Source organism: Amphiura filiformis, chromosome 14 (genome assembly GCF_039555335.1).
Source record: "Amphiura filiformis chromosome 14, Afil_fr2py, whole genome shotgun sequence".
Lineage (NCBI taxonomy): Eukaryota > Metazoa > Echinodermata > Ophiuroidea > Amphilepidida > Amphiuridae > Amphiura > Amphiura filiformis.
The window spans coordinates 24,590,933-24,603,344 of record NC_092641.1 but is presented as its reverse complement, the minus strand read 5'-3'; positions in this window follow the sequence as shown (position 1 = coordinate 24,603,344).

Below are 12,412 nucleotides of genomic sequence, written 5' to 3'. Positions count from 1 at the left end.
GACTAATCAAAGTCAACAAGAATCAGGCCCTTGGTTTTGAAATCTCAGGCTCTCAACAATTTTGCAAACTTTGTTACACTGGTCCACATTTTGTGACACTTTGTAAGACTCAAATCAACAACAGGTAATGCCATGGATAAATTTCTACTGATTCATCCCCATTGCCCAAGTGCTATTTTTCAAAACATGTTGTTTCTTTTTTCACACAAAATGTTGTGGACCCTGAAGACATGTCCTGCCTATAATGTGATACAGTGTCCAAAATAAACAAAAATCTGTAATATGCATTGATTTGTAATCTTCAGTGCAGTGAATAGCTTGTTTTGCAATACTGTACATTTGTTCTATTATAACATGTATAAAGATTACACAAACACTATTTCTAGGATTTCAACAATTTGAACATCCTAAACAAGAAGAAAAATAAAGTCCAGAACAATAAAAAGCTCTAAAAGGTTGAATTTTTGTTTTTATAAGATTGTTTTTGGAGGTGAATTTAGCAAAAGATTGCTGGAATCAGCCAAAGATTCGTTCTACACTTCCTGTGAGATATCTTGCCAGACCGTCGTGCCAGATATTTTACAAGACCGTCTCATCAAATTGCATCACAAGCTTTAAGATTTAATTGACAATTTCTGAACCGTTTTTCCTACGATAAGTATGTCTCTGTATAAGGCCTAAAAAATTGTTTGATTGGCATAACATGAAAATAAAATAGGGTAGGAAGGTGGGGATTTTTTAAAGTATATTCAAGGACATTCTCTGTGATAAAAATATTTATATTATATAAAATATTTATTACGTTTGATAAAGGCCTTGGATCTTTTTTTCCTTCTTTTTTTTTGTGTGTAATGTTTAGAATGTGCGCTCTTGTAGCAGCGAAGTCCCTGATTTGTTGTTAGCTGGTTTATGGAATGATGTGGGGCCGTAGTGGTCAGCGACAACCTGTAAAGTGTGCTGAGGCTTGTGGATCAATGTCTAGGCGTAAGTGCACTATAAATTAGAATTTTTTTAAATCTATTTTTTATTTATTATAAATTTTTTTATTTATTTAAAAAAAGAAAGAAAAGTCTAGGGTCGGGCCTAATTTTAGGGTAGGTCGCGTTACGTCAATCAAATTTTTTTTAGGCCTAAGATGTGGTTGTTAGTTTAAGCTTATGCCTTATGATCTTTAGTGCATAGTCAATCAAAAAAACAAAAATAAATCGTTTCTATTGGAATAATCAATGGTACAAATTGTATAATAGTAGCAAAACAAGTAAGTGTGTGTATTGTAACATACATGTAAGCAAACCTACAATGCAGGAGTGAAATATAATTGTGTTCAAATTGTATCATAAAGTAAATGTGTATGAATTGTATCATACAACCAAGACTCATTTTTCACTTTAAGTCAATGGGTGCCTATATATCAGTAAATGTATGAATAATTGTATCATACAACAAAGACTGTGTTTTCACTTTGTGTTGACCTGTGGGTGCCTATATATCAGTAAATGTGTATGAATTGTATCATACAACCAAGACTCGGGTCCACTTTGGGTCCCGGTGTGCCTACATATCAATAAATGTGTATAAATTGTATCATACAACAAAGACTCTGTTTCACTTTGGATCGGGTGTGCCTACATATCAGTAAATGTATGAATTGTATCATACAACCAAGACTGTTTCACTTTGAGTCAGTGGGTGCTTTATATCAGTAAATGTTAGTAGTCTCCATTTGTAGCAAATAATTATGTAAATCATAGAAGCAATTAAATTGAATCATGGGCTATTCTATTTGAAATACATGTACCCCTATGGAAGACATGACTTTAATCCTTCACATAGGGAGGGAGTGTGGATTTCAAATAGGGTTACCTAACTGTGTGACTCCATTTGAAATTCACACTCCCTGTGTGAAAGATTAAACTTAGCCATGTCTTCCATACAGGGTGTATGGATTTCAAATGGAATAGCCCAATATGAGCCAAATTGGTCTCATAACCAGTAGTGCAGTTCATTAACCACCATTTAACAGTACAGACTCAAAATTTGACCTCAAGTTGTGGAGTATGAGTTTTTGTACCCAAGACATTCAGAGGTCATTCTATGAATGTACAAACATATTGGGACTAAAGAACCGTGTCCTGATTATGATCATGTATCCTAGTGATACCAGCAAATAATGGATTGAACAAATAAACCTTTGACATTGTAAATTTATCATTTTTGATTTGTTAATTTGTTTATTTAGTCTACCAACACTTGTTATATTAATTAAATAAACAATATTTGCATACAATAATATTGTGCAAATTACTATTTACCAAAGATCATGGTGTCAATATTAAGGGTATATGATTAGAAGGGAACTTCCCATAATTAAAACTCAAAGAATACTCTCAATCCAAAGCTTTCCTTCAGGTCAGTGGCTTAGCTAGCCACATGTCTGCCTGCCATTTTGGAAGGGCAGTTTCTAATTAAAGCAGTTGAGAAAGTCATCTTGTGCTTTTCAATATAATCGTCACCCTCATAACCAAAGTGCCTAAATCATTATTACATGTTTCTCATTTGCAATTTTGATTTTCTGAGTAATAAACCCATAATTAATAAAAATTTCCAGCTGCATTCTTCATTAACTTGTGGAATTCATCAAAAGAGATGAATTCCACAAGATAATGAAGAATGTGGCTGGAAATTTTATTAGTTATGGGTTTATTACTCAGAAAATCAAAATTGCACATGAGAAACATGTAAGGCACTTTGGTTATGAGGGTGGCAATATCAGGTTTACAAAACAAGGTTATAGCAAAACATTATTTGAACTCTTTGAACCACCAATAGGCTGTAGAAGTCTGGATAAAGTTTAAAGGTCCAATTGGGACAGGCAACTGTATTGAAATGATTGAAATGCTGGGCAAACTTCCATATCTAGCTAATACACTGCTTCAGGTGACACCAAATGGTGAATAACCACATACCTCAAAGACCGCATTAAGGCATCATCCAAGGACTCAAAGTCTCCTTCAAATATCCTGAAGTTGTAGATTCATATGAGGCTGATTATAAGATCTCTGGTATCAATGAATCCCATAAGACGCCATAACTGAAACGAGATAAAGGAACAATTTTAAACTGTTAAAGCTACCATTTTCAAGGTAATCCTAGCACTTTACATTCATATTGTTAGATATTATATGCCCAATTAAGGGTGTAGCTAAGGGGGTCCATCCATACACTAACAAATGGTCCCTAATGTGGACATGTTGGACTGTTGAAAATTTACACCTGAATAGCCAGTATCGGGGGTAATAGATTTTCTTTCCCTGATCTTATTTTCAATCTTAAAAAAAACCCATATCTTTTCCCTTTAAGGCCTATTCAGCGATTTGTTAATTCAGAAAATCATAAAAATCATCAAAATTCAGCTTTTTGCACCTTTGCTATTAACCGAGAATGTGCTAAATTAACATACAGTAAGACAAATAATTAAGGTACCGGTTACGCTCACCCCCTGTATATCCTAAACAAAGGCAGATATGTCATAATAACGTTTTCAATCCCATCAATTGAAAACCAATTTAACCCCTGCAGAATAAATGCTGTGGTCCCCTGGTAAGGCCTATTGTGAATTTGTGTACTGTTGCCAAGTCACGTGGTACACAGGCGATGTTTTGCATTCCGATCATTTCTTGTTTCGTCATTATTTTGTCAGATTCAACAAGACTAGGTTGTGTTTAAAAATTTTCTTTTAAAAACTTTCTTTCGGAAGTTTTTGCATATTTTACAATTTAACTATCGTTCATAAGTAGTAATCCCAGTAGCTATATATATTAATTTGGAAGTGTATTTACAACAATATTTCGTGGCGTGGACCATGTTTTCATTGATGGTTTTCGGCCGGAAAAATACAACAAAATATGTGCGGCGGTTTGGAATTTCATGAACTTTGAGTGGAACATTGGGAGAAAAGGAGCCTATACCACCAGCTGGATCGAATTTTATGTCTATTTGCGCTATCACCGAGAGCATCTCGCCAGGTGCATGGCTGATAATTCATCAGTTATGAAAGTACAAGTGCGATAATAGGCTAATGATATAGTTCCAGTTTGGTTCCCTTACGATTCCAAAGTCTTTTTTTACATGAACGGAAAATCGTTGTTGAATTTACGCACGAAACAACTAGCTGCAGCAATCAAGTAAAGTCGTCAATATTATCATAGTGATGGTACTGCGGCAAGTGGAAATTGTGACATTGTCTGGGATTCTCTTAATAAAATAATACAAATAGTTGGACAAAACTAACCCGAGTGATAGACAGGCGAAGTGGCTGGTATTTTAAATGCGGAATGTGACAATTTTACGTGAACGGGTCACCCCGCCGGGCGTTATCCGCAGCGGTGTTGAGAGCAGTCAAGATGATGAGTTGATTCGGTGAGAAATTTGCTTTTATAATCAATGGCGGGTTTTAGAAGCAGGCCTAGGCCTAAAGCCTAAAGGTAGAACACATTTGTAAAAAATGGGCATTGGAAGTATAAATAACATTGGGTCGAGTGCGATTTATTTTATAATTTCACTTGACACGGTTTTAAGTTTTTCAAACTGTGATATTCACACAAGCAGAACGCAAAACCAGGTTGCCAAAACATTTCTGCTTGAATTGCTGGCCAAATAATCAAAAAGTCTCCAAAAATGTTTTAAATTGGTTTAACTTTATGGGAGCCAAATGTTAAAAAGTCGAAAAAATGTTCCTTAATGATTGGTTTTTTGAGGCCAGGAAATTGTCAAAAGTCGCAAAAAAATAAATAAATAAAAATCGAAATTCGCCCAATTGGGCGACCAAATCGCGGATTTGGCAATACTAAATGGCGGTCTCGATGATTGCGTAAATTGTTTACAGTCAATCAGTCCTGGGGATTTTGCAAATAGCCCATTTCTATGGTGTGCTATCAACAATATTGATCAACCCATTTACGAGAAATTACATAAGTTATTTATTAATGGAATGACGTCATTCGAACATGTATCACATAAACAAAGATATTTACATTGTTGAACTTGCGATATCAAGTTGTGTCCGAAACGAAATTTGAGTGCCAATAAGGAGCAGTTATGATTAAAATGTTTATTATTTAGTTTAATTATGGGTTTTCACATATAATTTGCATCGTTCACATAATGTATCAACTTAATTGAGAGAAAAACATCGGACTTCTGCAGGATGAAATAGGCGCGTGGTATAGGTTGCAGAATTCGGCATGCTTGATTTTATCGAATCCATGGACGGGAAAGATCAATGCCTGGTTAAAAACACATGGATCAGAAACAGCAACCATGGGATATGGGTCAACCCTTTATATAATCATGCTGATGCACCGTGCCTGGTTTTTAGTTAAAACAAACTGTATTATTGTTGCTGCAATAATTCCAGGGCATTGCAGGGATTATAAAATAATCCCAGGGTTTCAGTCCTGAAAAGGTGAAGAGGCGGAGCCATGCGAGGTGTGCTGTAACTCCTGCTTTGCATAATGCCCCTGCTTTGTCCAATCGTGGGACAGGAGTCATTCTCAGGCCGCGCTTTTGGGGCTTTGGCGTATTTTCGGTAATTAGTGTCGGGAAAATTTACAAGCAGTTTGTATTCCCATAGAAGATGTATCATCAGGAAAGCAAAATTGTAGAGTCATCTGATGTAAAAACAAGTTTGGTGGATCTTGGTACGATTCCTTTTACTTGCCCAAATTAACTTTCGGCATAGTTTTTACTAGATTTGGTTTTACTCTACTTGGCAGCATCTTTGTGAAGTTCGCCTAGATAGTGGGAACAGAGCACACTGCCTTTCCACTTGGACCTTCTGGCATATTAAAAAAGTTGAAAAGTAAATAAAGAGGTAAATAAATAAACAAAATAAATGGAAAAAATAATCATGTTCAAGATCAATTCAATTTTCAACTCCTTAGTGTATAGTAAGGTAGTTTTATTAATAATCAGGCTTGTATATATGCAAAAGCCTTTGCTTGCACAATTTGCTTCCCTTTTCTCTCTTCTTCATTGCAGATTATGTCAGGTAACAGGAGGGAAGACGCGTTGCTTGTCGTGAGACTGGAGATTTGTTTATGACCACAATAATATTTGACGGTGATCTCATCATCAAGCATTTACCTATAATGGGTTTACTTCAGTTAGACAATAGACATGGAGCCACGTAACAGCTACATTGCAGCAATCAATGACATATATTTGCACATTTTGAATTAACATTGAATGTTGCACGTTGCTTTATCTACAAACTACGTACAATGGAAGAATCATGTCAAGTGCTTTTAAAAAACATAAAATGGTGTACAATCTGGTAAGAATCACAAATCACGAACAATTGTACGTCGTCGTTGTCTTGTGGGTCATAAGTAATATGACTGACCTGGTATTGTGATTTTAAGAGTGTTGTTTCAACTCTGCCTGTACAATCTAAAATGTTGCATGTTGAGCATTCACACGGGACAGTCTATTTGGTTTTTGAATGTCATCTGACCAATAGACCTCTGTTCCCAAAGTCCTGCAGTTCCTGCAATCAATCTTCTGACATTCTGAACATTTGACAGGTATGTACACTTGTACAGCATCATCTATTATTATACTTTCAGTTGTTAGGTACTCAAAAATGTTTAATGAAAGTATATGCATAACATTTGGAATGCACACTGAATATGTGCACATGATATAGTGGATTAAGGAGATGTAAATTTAAGGCTAAATACAAGAACACTTAAGAATTCAATTGTCAGATTGGTATAAGTTAGTAAGCAAGGAACGTGTCAAGTTGCTGCTTCAGAAGCATGAATGTTTGTTTTGTTTTTGTTTTTGTTTTTGTTTTGTATTGTTTTAAACGATCATCTTGTTCAGAACCATGAATTGCCCTATTGTATTTTACTTAATAAATATTTATTGAAAGCCGGTCTAGCATGTGGGATTTGATCGATTAAGTTTATTAATACTAAGGAAGGAATCAACTCCAGGTTGGCATGGGATAGCCTAGGCAGGGGCCAAGTACTATGCCCTCAAATTTTTCTTGTTCAACAAAATTCAAAATCAAAAAATTTTGTTCAAGTTTTTTCGTGAGGTTGCGCAGCCGCCTAGTTATCACGTTGATTCAAGAAGTATGTTGACCTATTGTATTATAGAATGGGCATATTATCCTAGTTCTCTGTACACTTTTATAGCATGGCACACTCCTCGTTTGATGATAAAAAACATGGTGCGGGGCTTAGATGTACCAGAAATATAAACAAATGGCACACAAAATTGGTAGAGCAGAGTTAACGTGTCATTACCCACAGATATAGTTCATCCAGATATGCGTAATATTGACAAAACCACTATGGGTAGGGGATTGCACTCGCAGTCACCGTTTGGTCTCCTTTATATCAGGCAAAAGAACATCCAGAGAGCTTCCCATATCCCCCAGGCTTAACTGATGAAAATTAAAGAATAAATAGAATATGTTTAAAAAATCTGGGGGGGGGGGATTGGGAAGTTTATTCCTCATTCAGTTCTTGCATGATCCATTAACTTCTTTGGCAGAGATTTTCTAATTTGAAACATATATCTATTTAAGTATGGATAAGAAATGCACACAAATTAAAGTATGTAGACATTTTAGTATGGATCAAGTATCCAATTTAACCTGTCAGGATTTCCCTATATGAATGTGCGATTCCTGGAAACCATCTTACAGGAATATATATTATATATTTTGCATGCACAAATATTGTTAAAGGTTTCAGCCCATATCATTTTATATTACTGGCTGTGCTCTTTGTTTGGATATTTATAATCTCCCTTTTTGTAGTTCACTGGGGATGTGATTTCAGATAGGTCATCTGGGGTGCTATATTAAATATTCCTTATTTTATATTTATATTTTATATTAACAAGATATTATTCAGCTCCCTCTGTAGGGGTCACGAGGGTGGTGACTTAAGATAGGTTTCATCTAGGTCCTCTAAAATATTCTTGTTTATTTTAAGATATTTATAAGCCCTTACTGTGTAGGTCACTGGGGTGGTGACTTTTGATAGTTCATCAGGGTCCTTTGTAAATCTAAATATCGTTTTGCTAATAAGTCCAGGTTTAAGGTGCTGATTCCTTATATGCATGCTATATATTTGTGTTACATACTTATTGCAAATAAATCATATATGTCTGTTGAACGTCTGACAAAGACGCAAATCATTGCTTCCAATTTCATTATTTTGTCTGGGGTTAATAACGTTTTCAATCCCATCAATTGAAAACCAATTTAACCCCTGCAGAATAAATGCTGTGGTCCCCGTTGGTAAGGCCTATTGTGTGAATTTGTGTACTGTTGCCAAGTCACGTGGTACACAGGCGATGTTTTGCATTCCGATCATTTCTTGTTTCGTCATTATTTTGTCAGATTCAACAAGACTAGGTTGTGTTTAAAAAATTTTCTTTCCCACCCACCACTCCCTTTGCAATTTTTCATATTGAGAGTATGGTAGTGGTGGTGCGGGAAAATTTATAAAGAAAATTTTAAGTTTCTATGTTAAAGTTAAAGAAGCAATTCTAACGTAATTGATAGAGCAAAGATTGGGTCACGATTCGTGATTTGATGTTTGGTTTGGTGCAGTCGTCTAATTCCTTTTGAGAGCGGTAAATTGCTCAAATCATGAAACTCTTGATAGGTGCCTTCCTTTGCTATATCAATCAAGAACTTCCTGCTGATAGTTGAACTTCATCGTGTAAAATGTACATCTCGTGAATATCTCTCCTTGGGCTAATAAGCATATAGTTAAATGTTATCTCATATGTTACAGCTTTTCAAACAAAAAATTAAAAGAAAAGGATGAGATAGCTGTAGTTGATTAAAAATATACACATGTCTAACCATGTCATTTAAAGTGAGCAATGCTAAAGCATTAGCATCAACTTAAAGAAATTTAAAATCCGCTGGCAGAGATTTTCTAATTTGAAACATATATCTATTTAAGTATGGATAAGAAATGCACACAAATTAAAGTATGTAGACATTTTAGTATGGATCAAGTATCCAATTTAACCTGTCAGGGATTTCCCCTATATGAATGTGCGATTCCTGGAAACCATCTTACAGGAATATATATTATATATTTTGCATGCACAAATATTGTTAAAGGTTTCAGCCCATATCATTTTATATTACTGGCTGTGCTCTTTGTTTGGATATTTATAATCTCCCTTTTTGTAGTTCACTGGGGATGTGATTTCAGATAGGTCATCTGGGGTGCTATATTAAATATTCCTTATTTTATATTTATATTTTATATTAACAAGATATTATTCAGCTCCCTCTGTAGGGGTCACGAGGGTGGTGACTTAAGATAGGTTTCATCTAGGTCCTCTAAAATATTCTTGTTTATTTTAAGATATTTATAAGCCCTTACTGTGTAGGTCACTGGGGTGGTGACTTTTGATAGTTCATCAGGGTCCTTTGTAAATCTAAATATCGTTTTGCTAATAAGTCCAGGTTTAAGGTGCTGATTCCTTATATGCATGCTATATATTTGTGTTACATACTTATTGCAAATAAATCATATATGTCTGTTGAACGTCTGACAAAGACGCAAATCATTGCTTCCAATTTCATTATTTTGTCTGGGGTTAATTGGAACCAACAGCCAATAGCTGTTGATTCATTGAAATTGTTCATGAAATAAAGACACAGAGATCTAAAAACCCAGATTCAAATTTAAAATGTTGCAGTCTGCCACATTGCATGCCCTATTGATTTGTACACAACACGTTTGCGAACAAGAGAACTAACGCTGTGCTTTCATTGATTAGCACGAAAAACTAGCGTCGTACTTTCATTGATTTGAACACAAAAGCGCAACTTTTTATTTGATATCTTCATTTTGGATCACTGTTTCTTTAATTCTCAACAAATTTCAACAAATAAAGTCTTAAATCAGAACTAAAGATACAGGCATCGGCTGCTTGTTTTAGTTTAGACACATTTGTCTTTATTTAGGATATACACGGGTGAACACAACTGCTACCTTAATTGCTACCTTACTGTAGTAATATCTCTACTTAAACAGGGAAATCAGCAACACATAACGGGGCTTCAACTTTGTCAATACTGTATATTCCTTGTTTTTGCAACTTTTTAAACATTCGCTGGGATCACTGAATGGACCTTTAAATTGCCATGCATGTTTACAATTATTTACTAGCAAACACACAAGCTAACACACCTGTAACAGAGCCTAGCTTTTGTACTTTAAGCAAAAATGAGGGTAGACCCAGATCAAATGGGCAAAAGAACAAACAAACCTGCAACTTGTCAAAGATTGACTTGGGTGAGTAAATAAAATAGCTTTCGTACGCAGGCCCTAGACCTACTTTTTTTTACAATGAGTGCAGTAGACACAGATGCACGAGTCCCAAATGAGTAAAGAAAGAAAGAAACAAACAAACAAAGCTGTGCAACTTTTCAAATTATTAATTCTGGATTTTTGGTAAATAGATAAAATAGCTTGTACACAGACACAGTGTGGTCTTTGCAAGGACCCCTGTAATTTGGTTGTCAACCCCCAAAAGAACATTCAACTCCCCTAAAATCAATTCCCAGAACATTTCAAACACTCACAAAAATGTCACCTTTATTTTTGACTAAAATAGCCTAGTAAACAACAAATTTCGAAGTGTTTTTGTGCACTTTGCATGCAATTGTGGTGGTGACACAGGTCCAAAATGATGCCCACTGGGATTTTTAAAAACTTCAACAACTGACCCCGATATGCCCCAAGATGTAAAATTCTTGGACCCCTAAAGGATTTTTACAAGGACCACACTGTACAGTTACTTCAACAATAAGGGCAGTAGACACAAATGCAACGGTCCCAACCTAAACAAACAAGCAAGCAAACAAGGTAAACTAGTGGCAAATGGTGGTCATAGACCACAAACCTAGCTGGGGCATGTTGGTGTTTTAGAGGTATCTGACCCCTGCAAAATGTTCCAAAAATGTTCCCTGGTCATGAGGTTTAAGGCGTCACCGAGTTTGAGTCCCATACTCCTTACAGACTTCAGAAAATTAAATTATAAGATTTGACCCAGATAACCTTTGACCTGACCCCTGCACAGCGCTCCAAAGTGTTCCCCTGGTCAGTAAGTTTCTTGTCACAAGAGTTTGAGCCCCGTATCCCTTACAGATGTCCAGAAAATGCATTTCGAAAATTTGACCTCTGCATGACCTTTGACCTGACCCCTATAAAAAGTTCCCCTGATCATGAGATTTGTTGTCACTGATTTTGAGCCCCACACCCCTTACAGATGTTGAGATAAGGCAATTGTAAGATTTTACCCCCTTAATGACCTTTGACCCCAATTCTGAGTGCAAGGTATGGGCACTGGGTAAAGCTGATGCACATGTGTAAGTGACGTCATTGTGCTATGTAATATGTGGCAGAAGAAGCATTTTGAAGGTATTTGGTTATATACCGAAAATGCCCCTTTAATGACCTTTGATCTCAATTCTGTTTGCACCATATGGGCACTGGATATAGCCGATACATATGTGCAAGTTACGTAATTGTAGGGTGTAACATGTAGGAGGAGAAGCATTTTGAAATTTTTGTTGCCAGAAGAAGAAAGAAAGAAGAATCGGAGAGCATTACAGTACCTAGCTGGGGAGTGTAAACCCCCCAGCTAGGTAACAAACCTGCAACTTGTCAAAAGGCGTGTTTCTATTGGGACCGTTTACCGGTAAAAAGACGGTAAAGGGATTATTTCTGCTCAACAGTTTAAACTGACCTTCCCGTTATTAACCGGTAAACAGGGGCGAGTTTTTACCGGTAACGTTTTCCTTCTCGAGGAAGGAAAATAGCGGGACGCTTACCGTAAGCGTCAATAGAAACTCACTCCGTTCCGATTGAATGCGCATACAGGGAAGAAAAGCGGAAGTTGAGTCGCTGAAATTGACCTCTGCATCATCAATGAGCTAGCTTGTTTATGTATACCATTTCGTTCGCAAAAATTCTTAGGCCTAATCACATACAAATATTTGACTCACTTGCTATAAATAAAGTAAATGGAAGAAATATTCATAATGCATTATCCCTGCATTATACATATTATGCTAAATATTTAACCTGAGTTATGATTTATGACCCTAGTAAAAGCCATGAAACAAAACAACAACAACATCAGCGGATGAATCCAGCTGGGCATGCGAAAACAAAATAGAAATCAACTCGGATCCGCGGCGGTGTGTGCTTCAGAAAATTAGAAAGATTTCATGAATTTAATATTATGTTGTTGATGTTAAATTACTATTCGCTAAAAAGAATTAATTGAAATTAAACTGTGAAAGATTAAATTCTAAGACCTATTTTTTTTTTGCGCGCAACAATACTGAGTACTCACG